General features: G+C 40.3%; 1 protein-coding gene across 3 annotated transcripts in view; it reads right to left on the reverse strand.

The window, feature by feature from the left end:
* Nucleotides 1–7701, reverse strand: part of ABHD2 (abhydrolase domain containing 2) — a 115918-nt gene extending 108217 nt beyond the window's left edge. For all 3 annotated transcript variants that reach the window (XM_027851505.1, XM_027851503.1, XM_027851504.1), the window contains exon 1: nt 7576–7701. The gene's annotated coding sequence lies outside the window, so the exon portion shown is untranslated. The remainder of the gene's footprint in view (nt 1–7575) is intronic.
* Nucleotides 7702–23100: the final 15399 nt, after the last annotated feature.

Raw genomic sequence — 23100 nt, forward strand, 5'->3', positions numbered from 1 at the left:
TTTACTTCATCAAAGTAGTAAAGATAATAAAAAAAAAAATAGTAGTATGTGGGAAGACAGGTACACTAATACACAACTGAAAGAGGTGTGAATGTATCTGACCATTCTGGGAAGGGATTGGGAATTACACAAGAAGAATTATTAACTGTTCATCACATCATTCGATCCAGTTATCACACTACTAGACATGTCCCTAGGGAGGTCAAAGAGAAAAAAGAAAGGTCTGCTTCCACCCCCACCACCTGGTGTGTGTGTGTGTGTGCGTGTGTGTGTGTGTGTGTGTGTGTGTGCGTGTGTGTGTGTGTGTGTGTGTGTGTGTGTGTGTGTGTCTATGTAAGCAACCAGGGTTAAGTAATTTGCCCTGGATCACACAGCTAATAAGTGTCTGAGTCTATATTTGAACTCAGGTCCTCTTGATTCCAGGGCTGGGTAGTCTATCTACTTCACCACCTAACTGCCCCCAGTCCCACATATATTAACATATTCAAAGCAACACTTCTGTCAGGAAAAAAAGAAAAATAACAACAACGTAGGTGCCCATCAACTGAGAAATGACTAAGTAAAATGTGGCATGTGATTCACTGGAAATATAAAACCTGAAAATTTTTGAGAAACATGGAAAAATGTGTATGAAATAATGCTGAGTCAAGAAAACAGAATCAGGAGATCAACATATATGACTACAGTATTGTAAATGAAAACAAAAGTAAAAGACAAATGGCCTTTGGTCAAATACGATGGCCAGTACTGGTGCCAGAGCATAGGTGGTAAAATGTACCTCTCTAAGGTGAAGGAATGCAGATGTCAAAAATTACATATGGTCTTAGATGATGAACTCATTGTGTCAACTGGTTTTGCTTTACTGTTTTTCTTGGTTACAAGGAAAGTTTCTATGGAAGCCATTATAGGGAAGGGAGGTACTGGGAAATAACCAGGGTATTAAAAACAAAAGGCAACAACAAAGCTTTTCTTTTAAAGGCATACATGCTGAAAGAAAAATGAAAAATTCTTTCTTCAATGAAAGAAACACTTGTTTGCATGGCCAGGTAAACATCGTACAGACACATAAATCATACAGTTATACTTTATTATGTAAACTTTCTCTAAGCTCATTTCTTTTTTTTCTATAAGGATAAAAAAGAAAAGAAAATTCAGTAATGTTAATTTAGATTGCTTCATATTTCACACTTTAATAACAATTCTGTAATAACAGAATAGTTTGGCTGAACAGCTATAGAACATGGACAAGAAATCAAAGGCTCTTAATGGGATCGGGTATCTATCATCTTGAAGGACCAAATTAAAGTTCAAGATGACTGTAAATTGGAGACCTAGGGAGATATAATCAGGATGACATTTGATAGGGAAAGTGATAGAGTAATTTACCCAGGGGAAAACACAGCAACACCCATGGAAAACAGGACTGGTGTTGGAAAAGCATAGTAAGACAAGATGTAGGGGGTTAGAGTAGACCACAAGCAACTTAGTACTATAGCTTTAAAGAAGACACACATGACGGTATGATATGTAAACAGAAGTGTGGCATATGGCTTTTTTATGCTTAATAGTAAAGCTTTTATTAGCATGCTGTATTTAATTTCAGACCATGCAATTAAACTGTGACCTGGAGAACTCAGGAAGGCTCCAGAGGAAAACAGCAAAAATGAATTAAAGGCTTTGGTAAATAGGCCTCAAAAAAAAAAAAAGGCTAAAGGGACTTGACTTTTAGTCAATGATCAAATAATGAACATGTGGAAAGTGCTTCACAAATATTAAAGCACTATACCAGTGCTAGCTATTATGATTATTAATGATAATTTAAAGAAAAGTAGCTAAAGGATGTATACTTGAAAGCCTCCAAAAAATATAAAGGAATAGTATAATCAGCTTCTCTCCTACTCTACTAATGGCAGGACAAGCAGACACCACCTCACGTAGTAAAACAGTGGATAAAGCAAAAAAAGCTCTTACATTAACTAGTTCATCCAACAAACGTTTATTGATAGCTTCATATTAAGCAATATGGGGATACAAAAAGAAGACATAACCCTTGCCCTTGTGGTCTTGATAGTTTCAAAGGGGAGAGATCTACAAAAACAACTATAATTTTTTTAAAGTAAACTTTTAAATTGTCATAAGGATGGTATAAAGTACTGGGGAAATTAATAGGAAGTTGAGACTACTTTAGCTAAGAGAGTCAGAAAGGAAAGGGGAAAATCAGGGAAGGCTCCTTTTGAAAAAAAAACTATGATAATAATAGTAATGATAATAATAATAACTCACATTTATATTGTGCTGTAAGGTTTGCAAATGCTGGAAATAAGTGCCAAAGGTGGCTGGGGAGTCTTTTCTGGAGATTAAGAAAAAAATAAAAGTTATCTTTTCTGCGAAGTCACACCCAGTGGACTCTAAGTAACTCAAGGTCCATTCCAGCTCTATGATTCCTGGATACACTCACTAATTCATGAAATGACCTTGAGAAGTTGTAGTACTGAGATTTGCTTAGATCCTATTTATACTCTATAGAAAGAGAATAAAATTTGCCACCAAGGATTGAAGTGCTTTAATTCACAAATGCCACCTAAACACAATGACTGATTTGTAGTAACACCAAAAACAGAAAAGGTGAAGTTTCAAAGGTTGAACTAGGTAGCCATCAGCCAAGCAACTTGGCTTGTTTACAGTAAATCTTTTAGTTAATTTTACTGATTTCCAACAGAACCACTAAAATAACTAATTCTGAGCCTACATTTAGGGAAAATCCAAGAAATACACACACTAGGGAAAAATCCAAGGGTGTCAATGCTCCAATTCCCTAACAAGCTGTTTACTTATCAGCTCTTTTACCAGTGAAGGAGAACACAGAACAAACCTTCTTCCAGCTGCCAATTTATACAAACAGGGTACCCAGCTGTGTCACTACAGCAAGATGTCCCAGACCTCAAGCAAGGATATGAGTCAGATAATTTCATATTCATGATTTTTATGATAAGAAAATTTAAATCCAAGAACATAATGCCTCTTAGTCCAGAATACTGAAGGAGGCAACTGCCTGTCATTTACCTAGCTGTTATGACCTTGACCAAGACACTTAACCCCTCCTAGACCTCTTAACTACAGAAGGAAGGCCTGGACTAGAATACCTAAGACTGGATTAAATATCTGAGTCTTGATTTTACAAATACCAGTAAAATATAAACTCCTTGAGGGCCAGGATAAGGGTTTTTTCCCCCCCTTCTTCTCTCCTTTTTTCTCTTTCCTCTGCTCTCCTGGTGCCTAACAGGCCCTGGCATAGTAGGAGTTTAATAAATGGTTACTGAATGACTCAGTAGATTGCCTAAAAACCTGGATCAATGTGCTGATCAACTACGATTCTATCCTAGAGGACTGATGAAGAACCATGCTGCCCACCTCCTGGAAGAAGGGTGATGGTCTGAAGATGCAGGGTGAGGTATAAACCTTTGGTCATGCCTAATGTCTAATTTGTTTTGCTGATTATTCATATTTATTACAAGGGTTTTGTTTCTGCTTTATGGCAGGGGTGGGGAGATGAAGGGGAGAGAAAAATAAGTGCCCACTAATTTAAAAAAAAGAAGTAAAATAAAAGTTACATAAAATAAAAAAGAAAATACCCTAAGGAAGAAAGTACTATTGGGCTATCAGTAAGGAAATTGTCCCCCAAGTAAGCTGAGAACATTAGGAAGCTGCAAAAAACACAAACCTACACCATTGATAAACAGCATGATCTTCCTGACAGAGGCTAGTTTAGCACCAAAGGAGGCAACAAGGCTTATAACATCTTGTATTATAATCTCCTAACCCATGAATTAACCAATGTCTGAAGTTTCAGGAAGGCATAGAGATATTGCCACAGAGTACCCCTATGCCAATCCAAGTGGCAGAGAGTGCTGGCTAAAATGACAGCTCAGTGAAAACAGGCACATATGCAGCAGTTATGTCCTGGAGGAAATCCTGCCATATGGAATTCTGTGATGTTGGAAACCATCTTTCTGCTATGGTCAGCCAAAGAGCACATGGAACAAGATAAAGAGAAGGTGAGAAAAAAATGGAATTTGTCTCCCCACCATGAATGAAACAAGAGAAATGTGCGGTCAGTGAAAAGCCAAAAGACTGGGAGCTATGCCAAAAATTCTCAAGGGAGATAAGAAGAACTAAAAAGTAAGTAAGAAGCCCTTTCACTAATTTCATCATCATATCAGGGGAAAAATACTAAAGAGGAAGTAGCCTTGTTATTTTTTTTATTAAAAAAAAAAGAAAAAAAACATCCTAATAGATCCTAAGCTAAACTACTAGACTAGAAGTTCCATGAGGGCATGGATCATTTTTTTATGATCTCTTTCTCTACCCCACAAACTTGTACCACACTCTACAAATAGCCGGTTTTGTTTATTTTTTGAAATTCTAAAATGGCTGAATTTTGGAAGTACTCTGGAAGTAACTGAAAATTTACCTTTAAGGAAAATGAAGAAAAAAATGTCCCAGTCAGAAGGAAATGAAGATCTTTAGCTATGTCCTGAAAACAGATAAATATATTCACTGGAAAACTAAAGCTGCCTGGTGCTTTGGATGAAATAAAGATGACAAGTATCTTATGGCTTGAAGGGGCCTGGCTGGTATATTTGCCACACTACCTTTGGCTGCTATTTTGAAAAGGCATGAAGGTGACACCGAGATGAGGGTGGGAATGAAAATAGAAGGAAAACCCAACTGCCAAAAACAGAAATTGTACTGCACTTGCCATCTAGTTTGTCATTGTCATGTCAAGCACAAGTTAAGAAAGGGAGGAACACTGATACAATAACGAACATTTAAGATTCCCAGCAATCATCAGTCACAGTTCTTTTTTTAAGGCAAGACACAGAACTACTTATTCCACCCCTACTCAAATGACAAAATCTTTGCCTGAATGCAGCTGACATATGATACCTGGACTTCCAAAAAGCATTTAATAGGATCAATGTCTCATGAAAACTTTATCTTTAAATGTTCATCAATTTAGAATCAAATTGCATCATCTAGATGACAGATAAATAAGCCAAAAAAAGGATAACACCTACAACAACTTTATCAAGTTCAGTGCGTAAATGAAACTGATGTCTATATGGCCTTTCTTTACTGTCTCATCAAGCCGAAAAGCAAGTTGTTTTTTTTAAAGGAGATTGTGAAAACTTGCATTTGATTCTAAAATTTGGTGGCATTAGAGTTATCTAATATATGATGGAAAATGGAAATGAAATAAAATATAATTTATCTGGTCTGCATGACTTCTTAGTACTCTAGGCCTAGGCAATACTCTTAAGACTAGAAGTTGAAGAGAGTGCTAACCTTCATTGATAGAGAGTTTCCTTCTTCACTAGGAGTTCCCTATGCCAATAAAATCATGGGTCCAGTCCCTATCCTTATCCCTATCCCTGTAAAAAAACACATGAATCTATAAGTAAGAATCAGGATAACATTTAATGGACCAGGATGATAATGGGGCAAACACTAGCAAGATCCTGGGTGGAGGAAAGGACAAAAAATTAACAGACGGTTAAAAAAAAAAATCAAAACCATAAACAAATAACACTATACAATCCAAACATCACAAGGGAGGAAAGAGTAGAAAGAGAAGTATATATCTGCTATGCCCTCATGGACTATGAGTGAAGAGATCTGGGTTCTACTCTAGTTACTTCCCATTAACTAGAATATGTGAGTTAGGGTACAAGCCAAAACCTTTCTGGACTTTTGTCATCATTTATAAAATGAGGATTTAGACTAATGGTCACCAAGGTTCTTTCCAGCTGTAAATTCTGATTATCCTAATACATGGAGGGTAAGGAATGGTCCCAAATTCATTACCCAAAGGATAACCCATGGTAAAGCAGGCAGGAAAGGAGAAGACCACAAGAAATTTTATGATTTACTCTCCCTATCAGTTAGACACCCTAAAGCCTAACAACAGAAAACAGAAATTCTACTGAATTTGTCATCTGATTTATCACTGTCATTTCAACCACAAGTTACAAAAGATTATCCTTCAGAAGAAAACACAAAGCTTCTTCTTTCATTTAAGATTCTTTCAGAATGGACTGGGGTGGCAGAAGAACTGGGTCAGGTTTTCTTTCATATTTTTTGGTTCTTTATTTTGGATATAATGAAATGCTGCAAGAGCTCAAAAAGCATCATGAGGACATGATATTCAATCTGACAAACATACAGCTTCCAATGTGTCTCTTCTGAGCCTAAACTTAGAAGACTGCCTTTGATTCTGGATAGTAGAATACCAGGATGATACAGGGAAACTAGCAGTATTATACAAATTAAAGGATCAGAGGGATCAATAGAGGAGGGGAGATTGATAGCTAGATCTGTACAGATCAGATGATTAGCTTTCATAGTAGTTTATAAACTCCTGTCTTTGGGGGTATGATCCATATTGTTTGCTACTTCACAGCCGAAGGTCCCAAATTCACCAACTTATATTTCAACATTCACTATCCCTTGCATATCAAATCTTAAAGACCATATTGAATAGCTCATAGAATCTAAAGACTAGAAAGGGACCTTAGAGGTCATCTAATCCAATATCCCAATGAACCGGTGCAAGAATTCCTTCTGCAGCCTCTCTGGCAGATGGTCATCCAAGTCTCTGCTTGAATACTTTCAATAATGAGGTGCTCAATTCTTTGATGAAGAATTTACCTTTCCACTGCTGGACAGCTCAAAATGTAATAAAAGTTCGGCTTATACTAAGCCTAAAGTGCCACCCTGTAACTTCAGCTTTTTGGTCCTAGTTCTGACCTTTGGCACGACATGGAACAAGCCTATACTTCTCCCTTTTTGCACATGACAGCCATTCAAATATTTAAACACAGCCATCACGCATATCTCCTCCAAGTCTTCTCTTTTCCGGGGTAAACACCTCCGGGTTCCCTTCAACAGTTCCTCATTGGAGATGGTTTCCAGATACCCTGGTGGCCCTCCCCTAGAGGACGGGAGGGGGTGGTGGGAATGAGCATAGATGCCAAGGAGCTCCAGGGCACGGAGAGAAAGAGAAAGAAGGGAAGGGGACAAAGGACTAACGGAGTTATACATCAGGACACCCCCTCGCTCCAGTTCCAGTTCCAATGGAGCCTCCCGGAGCTGAGCACAGGGAGGCCCCAGGGATGGAGGAAAAAAGCGGAGGAGCTCGGCGTCGGGGCAAGGCCTCGGGATGGGGCAGGCAGCGCCCGCGGGGGCTGTGGGTTTCGGGTACCAGTGCGTGAGGAGGCTCCGCCAAGGAAGCACCTCCAAAGGGACAAGCTCCCGGAGCGAGGCTCTCAGGGAAGACACCAGGATCGGGGGCGGAGGACGCCCGGGGTCAGGACTAGGTGCGGGGCTGGAGGAGAAGAGCCGGCAGGACGAGCCGAGGAGAAGCGGCCAACAGGGCCGGGAAGGTGGGGGGATCCGCCGTCCCGAGGTCCAGGGGAAAGAGACGGCGTGGATGGGGGATCCACGGAGGGGGATGGGAATGGCACCCAGAGACGAGGCCCGCCTGCCGGGGTCCCAGGCTGGGCTCACGGCCCTTACCTGCCACTGGTTGGCGATGGCGACGTGATTTTCCCCCCGGTTCGGTTCCAGTTCTTCCGCTCTTGCCGGCTGCTCTCATGGAAATGCAGCCGGAACCCCCGGCCGGTGCCGCGCAGCTCCCGCCGCTACCGGCCCCTCCCGGGCAACAAACGCCACGCCCCCTAACAACCAGTTTCGCCACGCCCCCAATCTCGGGGCTACCGTTCATCCATTGGGCCGCACGCCCGCTACTCTACCAGCCCCGAGTTCTCATTGCATCGGTGCCTCCTACACTAGGGTTTGTAGCTCATTGGTCCAATTAGCCGCTCGTCAAGAGGAGGCTGGGCCCCAGGTCGAGTACACTTTGGTAATTGGCCTCCTTTGACGTCTTCGGCCTATAGGAGGCTACTGTTTGAGGGAAGGAATGGGAGGAGGCCGATAGGGTGGGGGCAATTGTGACAGAGCGGGGGTGGGCAGGGCTGGGCAATGCCAGGCGGGAGAGCCGAGGTGTGGGGTTAAAGTCTTGGGGTAGGGGGGGAATAAATGGGGAAAAGCGTAGAGCTGGAGGGAGGAGGTATCCGTGCAGTTTTCCCAGAAGTAGGAGAACCCCAGGAGGCAGCCAGGCATGCGGCCAGGTATAACTCCAACCCAGCTGGCCGCAGCCGTGCAAGGGGCGCACCTTCCATGTGGCGCGCGCTCGAGTTGCACCGTGGTGTAGGGAGGACAAGTGAGAACTGTTGCTGAGAGCATCCCAGGCCCAGCGCAGTTCTAAGACCTTTCTTCAGTTCATCAGGCCTGTAGAAAGAGGCCTCTGATGAGCACAGCTCTAGCAGTGCAGGAGTTGGGTAGAGCATAGAGAGGTTATTAAATAACACAACATGCAAAGCTGAAAATGTAATACAAATACTCTTACGTGACCTGCCAAGGATCACAGGGCCAGTGTGTGTCAGAGTCAGGATCTGAACCCAGATCTAACTGACCTTAAGGCCAACCAGTACACCACACCACACCACACCATACCACAGCTGCCTGTCTAAATACTTGGAAATTTTGTTTCATGTATTTGCTTTGCATATTGAACAAGATATGAGGCTCAGTATCTACTTTCACTGGCTTCTGAAATGCAGCCTCCTGGGTAGGGCAGGGTGGATATGACTATAACAGGAACTCAGAAGGCTGCTGTAATAGGACAAAGTTGTGCTAAAAGTGTCTTATCTCCGATTTCTCACAAAACAGTACTGGCACTTCAATGTCTGTTGAGGAAAGGCGTGTTTTGTAAGGTCTTTTCTAGCTCTAACATTCTATAATTTTATAGAACTTAGTTTAATAATTCTATATATAAGGAAGGGGTTGAAACCACCCCACCCCATTTGAACTTTGATACCTTAACTAATTGAGAGCACATTTCAGTCAATCTAATCACTTAATCATAGACCTCAGAGGAGGGATTGTTAACCTGTTTTCAGAGTCATGGAAACCTTTTCTGTCTGGTAAAGAATGAATAAAGAAAGAATAAACTACTCCAAGAATAATGTTTTAAAATGTATAAATGATACACAGGATTACAAAGGAAAGCAATTATGTTGAATAAATATATTTTTTAAAAAAAGTTCAGTGACCCAAGTTAAGAACCCCTGAAGGCTTAGACTAAATGCTAAAAGGCCTTCCAACTGGAATGATGTTGCATTAGAATCCTGTTAGAATTTTTATTTAGTCCTGTCTAACTCTTAATGATCCCATTTGGGGTTTTCTCGGAAAAGATAGTGGAGTGGTTTGCCATTTCCTTCTCTTGCTCATTTTACAGGTGAGGAAACTGAGGCAAACAGGGTTAAGTGACATTCCCAGGATCACACAGTTAATAAGTATCTGAGGCCAGATTTAAGCTCAGGAAGATGAGTCTTCTTGACTCCAGGCCTGGCACTCTATCTACTGTGCCACCTAGCTGCACCCTGTTAGGATAGGCAGAGGTAGTCTATAAATTAGCAAGTGGGTTGAAAAGGCATTGAATCCTAAAATTTGCAACAAATGTATTCTTCAAGCATATCCTTGAGGAGAAATGGGATGTGGGGGGGGAGGGCCTTAGTTTGACCTCAGCCAGGTCTCCTTTCCTTTTCCATCCTTTGCCAGGAGGAGGACCGTGCAAACTTAAAAAGGTCTGGAAGATTTTGGGCTTCTCATCTTCTCATTGGTGTCCTAGCACCATTCCTTTACCCCTCTTCCCTCCCTAATGGATCAACTAAAGGCAATTCACTCTACTTCAGGGAAACTAATTGAATACCTTACAAATGAGAGAAAAAACTAGCAACCAGGAGCTGTAAGTTACCCCTTTGCTTTATGGGCTCTAAGCTTGAGCCCACTTTCGCCTGAACTCTATTTGTACTGGTGAAAGAAAGTATCATTAATTTTTGGAGGAATGTTTGTACCATTTTTTTTTTACTATAACAATTTAGTAAATAACCTTTTCTAAAAAACTCCTTAAGGCTGGCTGACTAAATGACGGGGGAGAGGAGGGACACATACCAATGGGGGCTCAATTTTATGATAGAGATAATCTCCCTTTACCTCTCCAGGTTGCCCCTAGAACTTTGAGGAGGACATGTGGCCAGGGTCTAGGATTTGAATGATCAAAGTGAGTCAGAGTTGGGATAAGGATCCTCAGAGCTTACATGGATTCATTATGTAGCTGTGATTTCACCAATATGGAGATACCTTTCAATAGTACAAACCTCAATGCATCCATGCCTACCTATACTGTGTGACACTTGTCCATGTTTTCCCATAATCCTTTACAGAGTGGGGTCCATTTACTTGCTGAAGGCCTTTCTCTAGATCTCTTGACATCCTAACAGTAGAGTAAATGTGGCTTCCCTGTTGCTCTTGCCTTATCTTTTTTTTTTTCCAGTCACACATTTCTCTGATTTGCTTCTGAGAAATTCTTGGATTGTAATGTGTGGGAACCAAGTGGTTCTTTCTAAAACTTGGATTAACTTAATTATTTGAAAATATCTCTTAGAAGTTGCCTAATTATAAAACAGTAGCTACTACATTAAGTTGATATGTCAAAGAACACTTAACTACTCCTTTCCTTATATAGATGCAACTACCCTGTTGAGGCAATTTCTAGGATAGTTTCAGAATGGACTGAAATCCATGTGTATTCAGAAACACCCTATCTTCTAGGTACAACAAGATAATAAACCTCTTAGTTATGTTCTAGTCTAGACCTGTACCCACAAGCCTATATCAGAACTGGAAGGAACAATTTGGCCAAATTTTCATTGAAATTACTTTAATCCAATTGTCATACAACTGAATAACTATTCTTATTTGGTAAATCTGTCTTCTTCAGGTTCTCTTTTGGAAAAGATAAATCTATGCCTCAGTAATAAAGACATATACCCAGATTTTAGTGAAAGGGAAAAGTAGCAAGATCTGTGATTTTTATCAGCCCTGGGTGTCGATGTAGGAACTTTTTTGAGATCTTATCAAAACTCATACTTAGTTGATGAGTCCTGAAGAATTGCCTGTGGGACTGACAAGCAAAGATGTCAGAGTAGGAGGAAGCCGTACAGTCCAACTCTTCCAACAACGACTCCAACAAAGATCTAAGAAGAGTACCATATTGAATAGTGATCAAGTGATCAAGAATCAAGAAAGAAGACTCAGGGAAGTGACTAGGGCAGGAATTGTTTAACAGGGGTGGGCCAGAATCATGGGCTCAGTCCCTGGGCTCAAAACAGGTATGTAGTTCTATTGATCTGACCTTAAGTGGAATCTTATATTCAATTCCTGGGCTCAGAACAGGGGCAAACAGACAACAGTGTCACTGTGAACCTGAAGAAGTTTTCAGCTAGCTAAGGGGCTGGGACCAGCAGTGTGTACTGGAGCCCCATCCAGGGGCAAGTCTGTCACTGTGTTGCCTAGACCCACACTGGCAGCCTGAAAAGTCCAGGATAGCACCAATCAAACCACACCCTAGATCAGACCTCATAGGATCCACCGAAAGTTTACAGCTTTCTGGACTAAGCCACCCCTATGATCTTTGAAGAACACAGCGTTCAATACCTGGAGAACATAGCATTAGGATTTCAGATAAGACAAGCCAGGGCAATACAAAACCACAACAATCCTGTTAGAGGTATACAGAGCCTGGACCTAACACAAAGTCCCAATGTGTGAAATAAGACTAGAAGAATGAGTTGCAATGATAAAGGGCTATTATGATGCCAAGGATACCCAAGAAACAAACCTAGAAGTGGAGAGTAATTCCAAAATACCTATAAGTAAAACCTTAAAGGAAAACACAAAGCTTGACTACAAGGTCAACTAGAATCCCTAGAAGAAAATAATAAAGAATTTAAAATGTTACTAATGAAATTACAGTGCTAGAGAAAATAATTGGAAAATAAATGAGAGTTTTGGAGGAAAAATTTGGAAAGAGAATTAACAGCCTAACACAAGAGGTACAAAACCTTACCTAAGTAGACTCTTGAAAATTAGAATGCCTCAGCGGCAGCTAGATAGCACAGTGGATAGAGCACTGGCCCTGAAGTCAGGAGGACCTGAGTTCAAATATGGCCTGAGACCAAATACTTGACACTTACTAGCTGTGTGACCCTGGGCAAGTTGCTTAACCCCAATTGCCTTAAAAAAAATTAGAATGCCTCAAACAGAAGTTAATGACTTCATGAGACAATAAGATTAAAACAAAATCAAGGGGCAGCTAAGTGGAGCAGTGGATAGAGGACCGGCCCTGAAGTCAGGAGGACCTGAGTTCAAATGTGACCTCAGATCAAACGCTTGACACTTACTAGCTGTGTGACTCTGGGCAAGTCACTTAACCTCAATTGCCTAAAAGTTTAAAAAAAAACCCAAAATCAAAAGACTACAAAAAGTAAAAGAAAATGTAAAATATTTCTTATTTAAAAAATGGACTTTGAAGGTAGATCGAGGGGAGATAGATAATTTAAGAATTGTTGGATTACCTGGAAGCTATGAATTAAAAAAACAGAGCCTAGATATCATATTTCAGGAAATCATGAAAGAAAATTTCCCAGACCTATTAGAATAAGGGGCAAATGAAAATCAAAAGAATCCACTGTTTACCTCCTGGAAGAAATCCCCAAAACTCCTAGGAACATTTTAACAAAAAATCAGAACTCAAAAGAAAAGGCCAAAGAAAAAAAAATACTGCAAGCAGACAGAAATATTTCAAATCCCAAAGAATCAGAGTTAGCATCACCCAAGATTTAGCATCTATCAACTGCTATAAAGAAACAGGGAACATGGAATATAAAATTCCAAAAGGTCACAGGTATAGACTTCAACTAAGAATAATATCCCCAGCAAAGCTTAGTATAATCCTATAGGAGGGAAAAAAGGATTTCTTAGCATTCTGGATGAAAGTCCAGAGCTGAGTAGAAATTTTGAGATACAAATGCAGGAGTCAAGAGAAACACAAAAAGGCAAAAGTTGGAAGGACTGTATAAAGATGAAATGCTTCCATTCTAATGTGGGATTAGTGGGTATTAAACAAGGGGAAAAAAAGCCAGAAACCAGGGTCATAGAGAGAGTCAAATAAGTTAGAGGGCCTGGGAGTGGTTTTGTTACATTTGGATGATCTTAAAATATAAAAGGAAAGGGAAGTGGAGAGTCACAAGAAAGGCGAGAAAAAGTAGGGGAATTTGTCTTACATAACCAGGGTGTAAAAGTAGAAGTCTATATAAATTAGGAAGTGGTAAGAGTAGTGGGTGTCACTTGAATCTAACTTTCATCTGAATCAGTTGAAGGAAGATAGAAAACACACACACAGAGAAAAGAGAAAGTAGTGGGAGAAATAAGAAGGAGGGCAGATGCAGAGAGAGATTAATCATGACCAAAACAAATATAAGATGGTGGACCCTCAAGATGGGTTTGAAAGGTAAGAATCTGAGTGAAGTTCTGAGTTCTGAAAAGAGGAACAAAGGAGCAAAAGCTATCTAGCATAGGGCAGTGGTTTTGAATACACCCCTCTTCCTGATTCTATGCACTTCACTCTGCTTCAATTCCAAGAAGTCTTCTCAAGTTTCTCTGAAAACATTTCCTTTGTAATTTCCCACAGCACAATAGTATTCCATTAGATTCATAATAATAATTTTTTTCATCCACTCTTCAATTGATGGGCACCTCTTTAATTTCTAGCTGTCACTACAAAAATTATTAGAAATATTTTTGTACATATAGTTCTTTTCTCTTTGATTTCCTTTGAGTTTTATAAACCTAGTAATGGTATTTCTGGGTCAAAGGGTATGCACAGTTTAGTAACTTCTGGGGCATAATTCCAAGTTACTTTCCAGAATGGCTGGACCAATTCACAGCTTCACAAACATAAGTGCGTAAGTATGCTTATTTTACAGCAGCACCTCCAATATTTGTCATTTTCTTCCTTCCTTCCTTCCTTTCTTTCTTTCTTTTTCTTTCTTTCTTTCTTTCTTTCTTTCTTTCTTTCTTTCTTTCTTTCTTTCTTTCTTTCTTTCTTTCTTTCTTTTTCTTCCTTCCTTCCTTCCTTTCTCTCTCTTCCTTCCTTCCTTTCTTTCTTCCTTCCTTCCTTTCTTTTTCTCTCTTCCTTCCTTCCTTTCTTTTTCTCTCTTCCTTCCTTCCTTTTTTCTTTCTTTCTTTCTTTCTTTCTTTTCTTCCTTCCTTCCTTTCTTCTTTCTTTCCTTCTTTCTTTTTTCCTTCATTCTTTCTTCCTTCCTTTCTTCTTTCTTGTTTCTTTCCTTCTTTCTTTCTTTCTTTTTTTGCTATGTATCAAGACCATGTTTGTATCACAGAAGTAATTTGTTAAGGACCCCTTCTTTTCTTTTGCACACAGTTTGCATAATATTGTAATTCATTGTTCTTAGGATGTCTGATAGAATTCCCTTCCCCATTTGGTCCTGGATTTTTTTGTTTTTATTTTTCCTTCTTAAAGAGAACTATAGAACAATAACTCTAATGAGCATTGATGCAAAAAAAAGGTTGGCAAAGAGGCTATAACAACATAGCACAAAGAATTCTGAAGTCAGAAATGACAAGATTTGACAAATGATTGGATATGTGAGGTAAGGGAGAGTGAGTAGTCAAGAATGACACTGAACTTGCAAAATTGGGTGATGGAGAGTGAAAATACCTTTTATAGTAAAGGGGAAATTCAGAAGAGAGAAGGTTTGAGAGGAAAGATAATGAGTTCTTTCTTGTACTTGTTGAGTTTGAGATTCTGAGGGGACATTTAGTTTGAGATATGCAAAAGGGATTTGGTGATGAAGGACTGGTACTCAGGAGAGAGATGAAGGCTGGATATATAGATCTGGAAATCATTTGCATAGGGGTGATAATTGAACCTATGGGAACTCTTGAGATCAACCAGTGAAATAGTATAGAGGGGAAAGAGAAAAGAGCCTACTTGACATCCATGGTTAGTAGTTATGACCTGGGTGAAGAACCAGTAAAAGAGACTGAGAAGAAGCAATCAGCTAGATATAAGGAAAACCAAGAGAATGCAACGTCATAAAAACTTAAAGAGAAGAGAGTATCTAGGAGGAGGACATGATCAAGTGTCAAATGTTCCAGAGAGATTAAAAAAAGGGTGAGGACTGAGAAAAGTTGATTAGACCTGGCAATCAAGAAATCATTGAGTTTGTAATGGTTTTGTTTTTTCTTACTTAATGGGAGGGAGAGGTGGGAAGAAGAGAATTTGGAGCTCAAAAAGTAAAATTGATCGAAAAAAGAGCTTATTAATAGTTTTGGAAAGAGAGCAGTTTCAGATGAATGTTAAAATCAGAAGCTAGATTGCTCAGAGTTTAAAAGAGTGAGAGAAGTGCAAGTACTAGTGTAGATGGCTTTCTCAAAGGAGTATGGCTGAGAAGAGAAGATATAAGATGATTGCTAACAGGGATGCTAGGATCAAATGATGGTTTTTTTAAGGTTGGGAAAAACAGGCATGTATGTAGGCTGTAGGCCAGGAGCCAAGAGGTAGGGAGAGATTGAAGATAAGGGAGACAGTGAAAAAAATTTTGGGGATAATCTACTTTAGGAATGAGGAGGGGTTGGGATCAAGGGTACATGTAGATGTGTTTGCCTTGGCAAGAAGAGTTCCCTCTTCATTGGAGACTAAAATAATGGAGAAGAAAGTGGAAGATAAGGATAGAGGGATGTGAAATGAGAAGGGGAGAAGAGGAAGCTTTTGAGGAATGGTCTCATTTTTTTCAGTGACATGCTGCCAGGTTCTTAGTAGAGGGTAGAAGTAGGGGTGCTGTGGGGGGTTTGAAGAGAGATGAGGTTTGCAACAGACACTGTGTTGAGTGGCATAGAGAACTCCTGACAAAAAAACCATAGAATTGCAGAATGATACTTAGAAGGGACCTCTAGTGGACACCTAATCCAGTCCACATCAAAAGGAATCTCCACTATAACATACCCAACAGACTCTTCCTGAAGACTACCAAAGAGGGTGAACCCACTACCTCTGCAAACAGGAACCACTTTTGGATAGCTAAAATTGTTAAGAAGCAAGTCTGGTCTCAAGCTTGCCTAGACAATCCTGCCATGTGTGTGCAGTCACTATTGCTTCAGGGTGATTGAATCTCAATCAACCAGCTTGGTAGCCCACTTAGTGGGAGACTCTGGTCCAGTCACACTGATCGATTTTGACTCAATTCCTAGTCATGAGAACCCAACAGAAGCTACTGTGAACACCCTTTAGCAAAGGGTCAGAGCATGTGGTTCCCTGCAAAGGGCCAGAATAGATGCTCATGCCCATCACTGGTTATACCAATAAGTGTGAGAGGCAGAATTTGATCCCAGGTCTAACTCCTGAATCTAGGACTCAGTCTACTGGGCAGGCTTAGTTGCCAGTGTGTGAAGAAGAAACGTTATTCTGGAATTTCATATTTCAAACAGATTGTGGTCTTATAATGGGAGAGCTTAATGTTTTCATTTTCTTAGATATTTTTGTGTCTTAAGAGTTCGAGCTAGCGGCGGCTAGGTGGCGCAGTGGATAAAGCACCGGCCCTGAAGTCAGGAGGACCTGAGTTCAAATCCAGCCTCAGACCAAACACTTGATATGTACTAGCTGTGTGACCCTGGGCAAGTCACTTAACCCCAATTGCCTAAAAAAAGAAAAAGAAAAAAAATGTTAAAAAAAAAAAGAGTTCGAGCTACAATTTCTTTGTTGCTGTGCCTTTAGATAGTGTTTCTCACTTGCCTTGCACATGTCTGCACATGTGCTAGTCAAATAGTTCCAGTCCAATGAGAGTTAGCTTCTTCCCTTGCTTAGGGAAACGGATGCCTTGTTGGGTAAAGGAAAACGTGAAATGACTTGTGGAGATCAGGCAAGACTTTTCTCAAACTTGATTCAGAGCCACAAAAGCAGCTGTTATGAGCAGAATCCAGATGGGTTCACAATTTGCAGGTTCAGTTTTCTCCACTAGGGAAGCAAGATTCAGCCAAAAGTTCCAGAAAGGAACCATCTTTCCAGTTTAGGAATTCTCAAAACACAGTTATGTGAAAGTAACTCAAAATGAGATGTGGGAGAAGGCGCAGCAGAGGAGGAGTCGTGAAAAGACAGAAAAATCTCTTCTCCTTTGCAGCTCCGGTTGCCTTGAGCAGCCTTCCAGTATCACTCCCAGACGGGAACATCCGTTTTCTCCTTTGTCTTTGGGTTCCAATTTTCTCTCCCCTCTATGGGTTCTTACTCTATTCTATTTAAACACATTGTTTCAGTTGTATAAAACATTTCCATCAGAGACCATTTGTGAGATGCCTTGTAAACTGTTTGCCTTTGATTTTAATAGCTTCTTAGATTTCAGTCTTGTCATAGTTCATGATGGCCAGGGACTTGGAGGAGTATTAGGACAGTACAGCCAGTCAACAAACATTTATTAAGTATTCATTATGTGCCAAGTACTGTGCTAAGTGCTGGAGATAGAAATAAAAGCAAAAAATAGTCCCTCCCCTTAGGTGTGTGCATTGTATTGGGAGAGACAGCTAGGTACATAAAACGTGTATACAGCATTTATAGAAGGTAATGTGGGAGGGGTGGACCCTAGCATTTAAGGGACTGTGAAAGGTCTCTTGCAGAAGGTGAGACATGAGCTATGTTTTTAAGGAAGCTAGAGAAGCCAGGATGCAGAGATGTCAAGGCAGAACATTTCAGGCATGGGAGACAGACAATGCAAAGGCAAGAAGTTGGGAAATTAAGAGTCCTTTTTTTTGTGAGGCAGGTGGGGTTAAGTGACTTGCCCAGAGTCGCACAGCTATTGTGTTATGTGTCTGAGGCCGAATTTGAACTCAGGTCCTCCTGACTCCAGGACCGGTGCTCTATGCACTGCTCCACTTAGCTGCCCCAAGGGTCCTTTTCTTTTTTTTTTCTTTTCTTTCTTTTCTTTTTTTTTGGCTAGGCAGTGGGGTTAAGTGACTTGCTCAGGGTCACACAGCTAGTAAGTGTTGTGTGTCTGAGGCCACATTTGAACTCAGGTCCTCCTGAATCCAGGGCCGGTGCTCTGTCCACTGCACCACGAGGGTCCTTTTCAAAGAACAGCTCAAAGGACAGTTTTGCTGGCTCATAGAGCATGTGAAGGGGAACAAAGTATAAAAAGAGGACAAAAAGTATGAAGAAGTCACTTTACAAAGCAATTTTAAGAAGCAACAGTCCTCCACATGAAGATAATAGAAAAGAGGATTGCACCTACCCACATTCTGGTACGGGTATAGCTCTAGTTCTTTGCCAAAGTTGAACTGGCTCCCATTTTGACTAGGATAGCTCATTTCTCAGTCCTGTGAAGATCTACTTACACAGCAGGTTGCTAGGAGGCAACATGGTACAGTGGCAGGGGCAAACTCCCATCACTGCTCGTGCTCTTTCTGTGACTGAAAAAAAAATCACTGTTTCCGTGGAATTAGTTTTTATTGGCCTATGTACCTCAATAACACTAGTGTAGTAAGGCAGTTCTGCTTTAGTGACATACGCGTTCCTAAAAATTACCTCTTTTGCAAAAACCACAGGGCTTATTGGGGAAATGGTGTTAAGAGCAAAACACTTAAATTTGGTCCCAAGAGAAGCCACTGTGACTGCTACATGAGGAAACTCTATGATGGGATTTAAGTTACTGACAAGGCCAGCTACTGCCCAGTGAGGGGATGTGATCACCCCATGGGTGACCTTTGGCATGGCTTCTTTCGTGAGGTTTTCCAGGGACCCCCTTCCCCTGACACATACAGTTATGGGCCTAATTACTCTGAGGTGCACCCCTACTATCTCTGATCAGGTTTTTCGCTGGGCAGGTGGCTTGGCAGTGATGGGGATGAAAGGGGTTGGATCATCATCTCATCTATTCTGGGGTGGGGAAGGGAGAAGATTGAGGATATTCCTGACTTCATTTTTCTTTTCTGCTTGCCTCTCCTGGCCCCAACCTCTCGTTCCTCCTGTATGTACCCCGAACCAGAAGCTCTCTTTGCATCTGGGGTCTTGGGTAGTGCTTTCTCCTGGTTGGAGCCAGACTTCTCCTCTTCCCACAGGCTCTACTGCATGCTGGCAGTGTCTCTCCCTCAACCCAACCATGGAGATGACCCCTTTGATATTCTTGTAGTACAGTTTTCTTAATGATGGAAGTCTAATATAAGCAAGCACAAAATTCATATTAGGCTCAAACTGTTCTTCAAATTATGTAGGAACAAATTCAAGTTTTCAAAACATGCATTATATCAGAACTATCTATGTTGTGTATGGTGGGTACATCAGTAGCTCCTCTAATTGTAATATTTATGGGTTTGTGCCAGTTTTTTTCTAACAATATTTGCTTTACGTATCATGTCAGAAACCTTCTTTTCCTTATGAGTTACCCAAATAAAGTATATTCAGAAGATTCTCTAGTTAAGGATTTTGCGAGTTAGATACTAAGTGGTAGGAAAATGATAAAGAATATAATTTAGTAAATGACATGCAACAGAGAAACTCGTGATATGGCATTAAAGTAATACAGCCAGTTTTCACATGTAGCCTATGAAATCAGTATCATTATGTTATAGTCTCACCTTGTCAGAGCTAAGCAATGCATTTAAAGAATCTCTTAATCTGTTCTTCATGCTAGCCTCATCTTGATAATGGAGTCAGGGGTTGTTCATAGACTAGTGGGAGACGGGGAGGAGCAGAGAAAGACAAGACATCATTTATGCCTAGGTTTGGCCTTTCAAACTCAAGAGCAAGACAGCCTAAAATAAAATCATAGGCCTATAATGACAATGCCCAAAAGAAATCAAAATGTTTAAAAGCATCCCATGATCAGATATAATAGACAGTGTTGGAAAGGTGAATAGCTAAAAATGGTTCCTTTTTATTCACCATACATATTTCCTTTTGGAGTCACTTTTAATTCCAATGATAAAAACCAAGTTCCTAGTTCTCTGAACCCTAAGATAGGGTTACTGCCCAGGTAGTTAATGCTTAAGTCATTAGAACATTTAGCGCATAGCCTTTTTCCTGTAGTATCCCATCACTGGGCTGTTATCAGGCCGTTCAACTTTAAATGTCTTTGTGTAGTTTTTTCCTGTTTCACTGACGAAATCATCAAATCTGTGTGGAACACCTACTGTATGAAAAATTCACTGTGTTCAACATTAAAGGATCTAAGAGACATAAGATACAGTACCTAGTTCAATAAGTATATTATATAATTGGAAAGGTATTGGCTATATAAATGAATGGATGAACAGAAAAGGCATTTATTAAGCACTTACTATGTGCTAAGGACTGGGGACTCAAACACTAAATCAAATATAGTCCCTTCCTTCAATAAGATTACATTTTAGTGTGAAGAGACAACACACATGGTATGGGGGGGAGAAGGATGCCCAGGGAAACTTTTCAGTCTTGAAAGTTACAAGAATGGTGAGTGGAGCCATTGGCAAGAATACTTACACATTGCTTCCAGGAGCAATGGAAAAATCAATTTTATCACGGTTCCAGAACTGTGTGTGAGGTGGGGGGAAGGCAGCATTGGAAAGGATATTGGTGGGTTTTTTTTTAAGGCAATTGAGGTTAAGTGACTTGCCCAGGGTCACACACATTATTCTAGTAAGTGTCAAGTGTTTGGTCTGAAGCCGGATTTGAACTCAGGTCCTCCTGACTTCAGAGCCGGTACTCTATCCACTGCACCACCTAGCTGCCCCATGGAAAGGATATTGTGTAAGACATAATGCCTCTGAAAAGATAATCAACAATACCTTGTAGTAAAACAAATGCTGAAAGGATGGTAATAAGTAAGGAGTTCAGAGTAGAAAAGCTTACTTCTAACTGGGATGATCAGGGAAGAGCTAGGATGTGAGCTGGGCCTTAAGGATGAGGAGAATTTAGGCATATAATTAAAAGATTCAGGAGTAGAATAATTAAGCTGAAGTAGAGAATTTCTTTAGAGAATTGGTGGGATATAGAATTCAAAAGGTAGTTTAGACTAGATCATGGAGAGCCATGAATGCCAGGCTAAGCAGTTTTGACCTTTCCTATGGACAGTGGAAATCCATTAAAGTTATAGAAGCAGAGTAGTGACATGATAAAAGTGGTATTTTAGGACGATTAACCTAGCCATGGTGTCCAGAAAGGATCAGAATAGTGAGATACTAAAGGCAGAGTATCAAGGTCCTAAAGAGGCAGTGGAAATCTAAAGGCAGAGTGAAATCTTTCTAAAGAGTCAATCAGTCACAACCCACAGTTTAAAGCAGTTAGGATGTATGTAGTATCATCCTAGCCCATGAGGGAGATTAATAATTTTAAATAAGAGATGGTTCCTACTGTCACAAAACTCACTGTCTAATTGGGCCATGAAACACTAACATAGATCTTGAATATGAAATATATTACATGAATGGCAGTGGGGTGCAGAGAATAGAATGGTGGACTAGGAGTCAGAAAGACCTTAGTTCAACTCCTGCCTGACACTTACTAGAGGTACTACTGTGGGAGAGTCATTTTACCTCTCAACATCTCTTCAGGAAACTCCCTGAGACTAAATGCTAAGTTATGGACAGGTTGCATCTGAGTTAGCAGAGGGAGTTGCCACAGGCTGAAGAAGTCACATATCTTTTGTGCATATGACAAGCGATTTAGGAAATTACAAAACAAAGCATTCCATGAATTCCAAGTGGGTTCAAGGAAGGTTTCATGGAAGAGGAATTGAGTGATTGGTAGGAACTGGAAACAAGGTGAGAGAATTCCTGGAATGGGAACAAGATGAGCAAAGCCTCAGTAAGTAGAGAGTATTCCAGTCAGCTGGAGTATAGTGTGCTTGGAAAGGAGTAACATCATATAAGACTGCAGATGCACATGGTGGCAGATTGCAGAGGTATTTAAATTTCTATTCAGATGACTGTCCTCTCTTTTGACCTCTTGTCTTCATCTCCACCCACTCATTTCTACCTGGATGTCCCAGAGTTATCTCAAACTCATCATGTTCAGGACCAAGCTTATTGTCTCTTCCCTAACCCTGATCCTTCTTCTGCCTTCACTATTTCTGTCTGGTGTGCCCTCTGGCTTCCCGTGCTCTTCACCCTGAGGTCATCTTTGACTGTTCCTCTCTTTATCACTTCTCACATCCATTCTGTCACTGATCCCATCTCTACACCATCTCTCACATATGTCATGTTCTCTCTAACCTTGTTATTACTAGTCTAGTTTGCGCTTTCATTACCACCTACCTAGACTATTATAACAACCTCCTTACAAATTTTCCCCAAATCTATTCTCTCCCTAGTCTAATCCTTCATACTAATAGCTAGACACATTTTCTTATCCATTAAGCTGGTTGTGTCACTCCTTCACTCCAGAGCCTTCAGTGACTTTCTATTTCTTTGCAAATAAATTCAAACTGCTCTTCAAGGTCCCTTACACCTTGGCATCACCATAGTTTTTCAGCCTTATCTCACTTTGCTTCATTCCCCATACTCTACACTCCAACCAAACTGGATACTTCTGTCTCCTGCAAACATACATTGCACTCTCTTTGTTCAACCCGTTCCCAATGCTTGGAATTTACTTTTTCCCTATCTTCACCTGTTGAACTCCTCCCTGTCTTTAAAGTCTCAGTCAAATACCACCTCCTTCAAGAAGTCTTCCCTTATCACCCCAATTAAAATGAACATCTTTCATAGATTTCACATTGCACTGTGTTTTGTAACTTTATTCTTCTTTTTTTTAACAAAATATTGATATCTTATGTGTTCATACCACCTTAATTTTCCAGCACACACTACTCCTCTTTCCTACCCATAAAGCCATCACTTATATCAAAGCATTTTAAAAAAGAGTTCAGCAATATAAAATAAATAAAATTCAAAAAGCAGTTCAACAAAACTAACATGGTAACCAATTCTGTCAGTATATGAAATGTACTGCATTTATTTTCGCAAAGAAAAGAGGGAGACACATTTTTATATCTCTTCTTTGGATCCAAGTTAGGTCATTATAATTAGTGTTCAGTTTTGATAATTGTTGTTGTTCTTTCCATTTACATTGTTGTAGTCATTGTGTATATTGTTTTC

The sequence above is a fragment of the Vombatus ursinus genome, unplaced genomic scaffold (assembly GCF_900497805.2).
Source record: "Vombatus ursinus unplaced genomic scaffold, bare-nosed wombat genome assembly UNPS02009205.1, whole genome shotgun sequence".
Classification (NCBI taxonomy): domain Eukaryota; kingdom Metazoa; phylum Chordata; class Mammalia; order Diprotodontia; family Vombatidae; genus Vombatus; species Vombatus ursinus.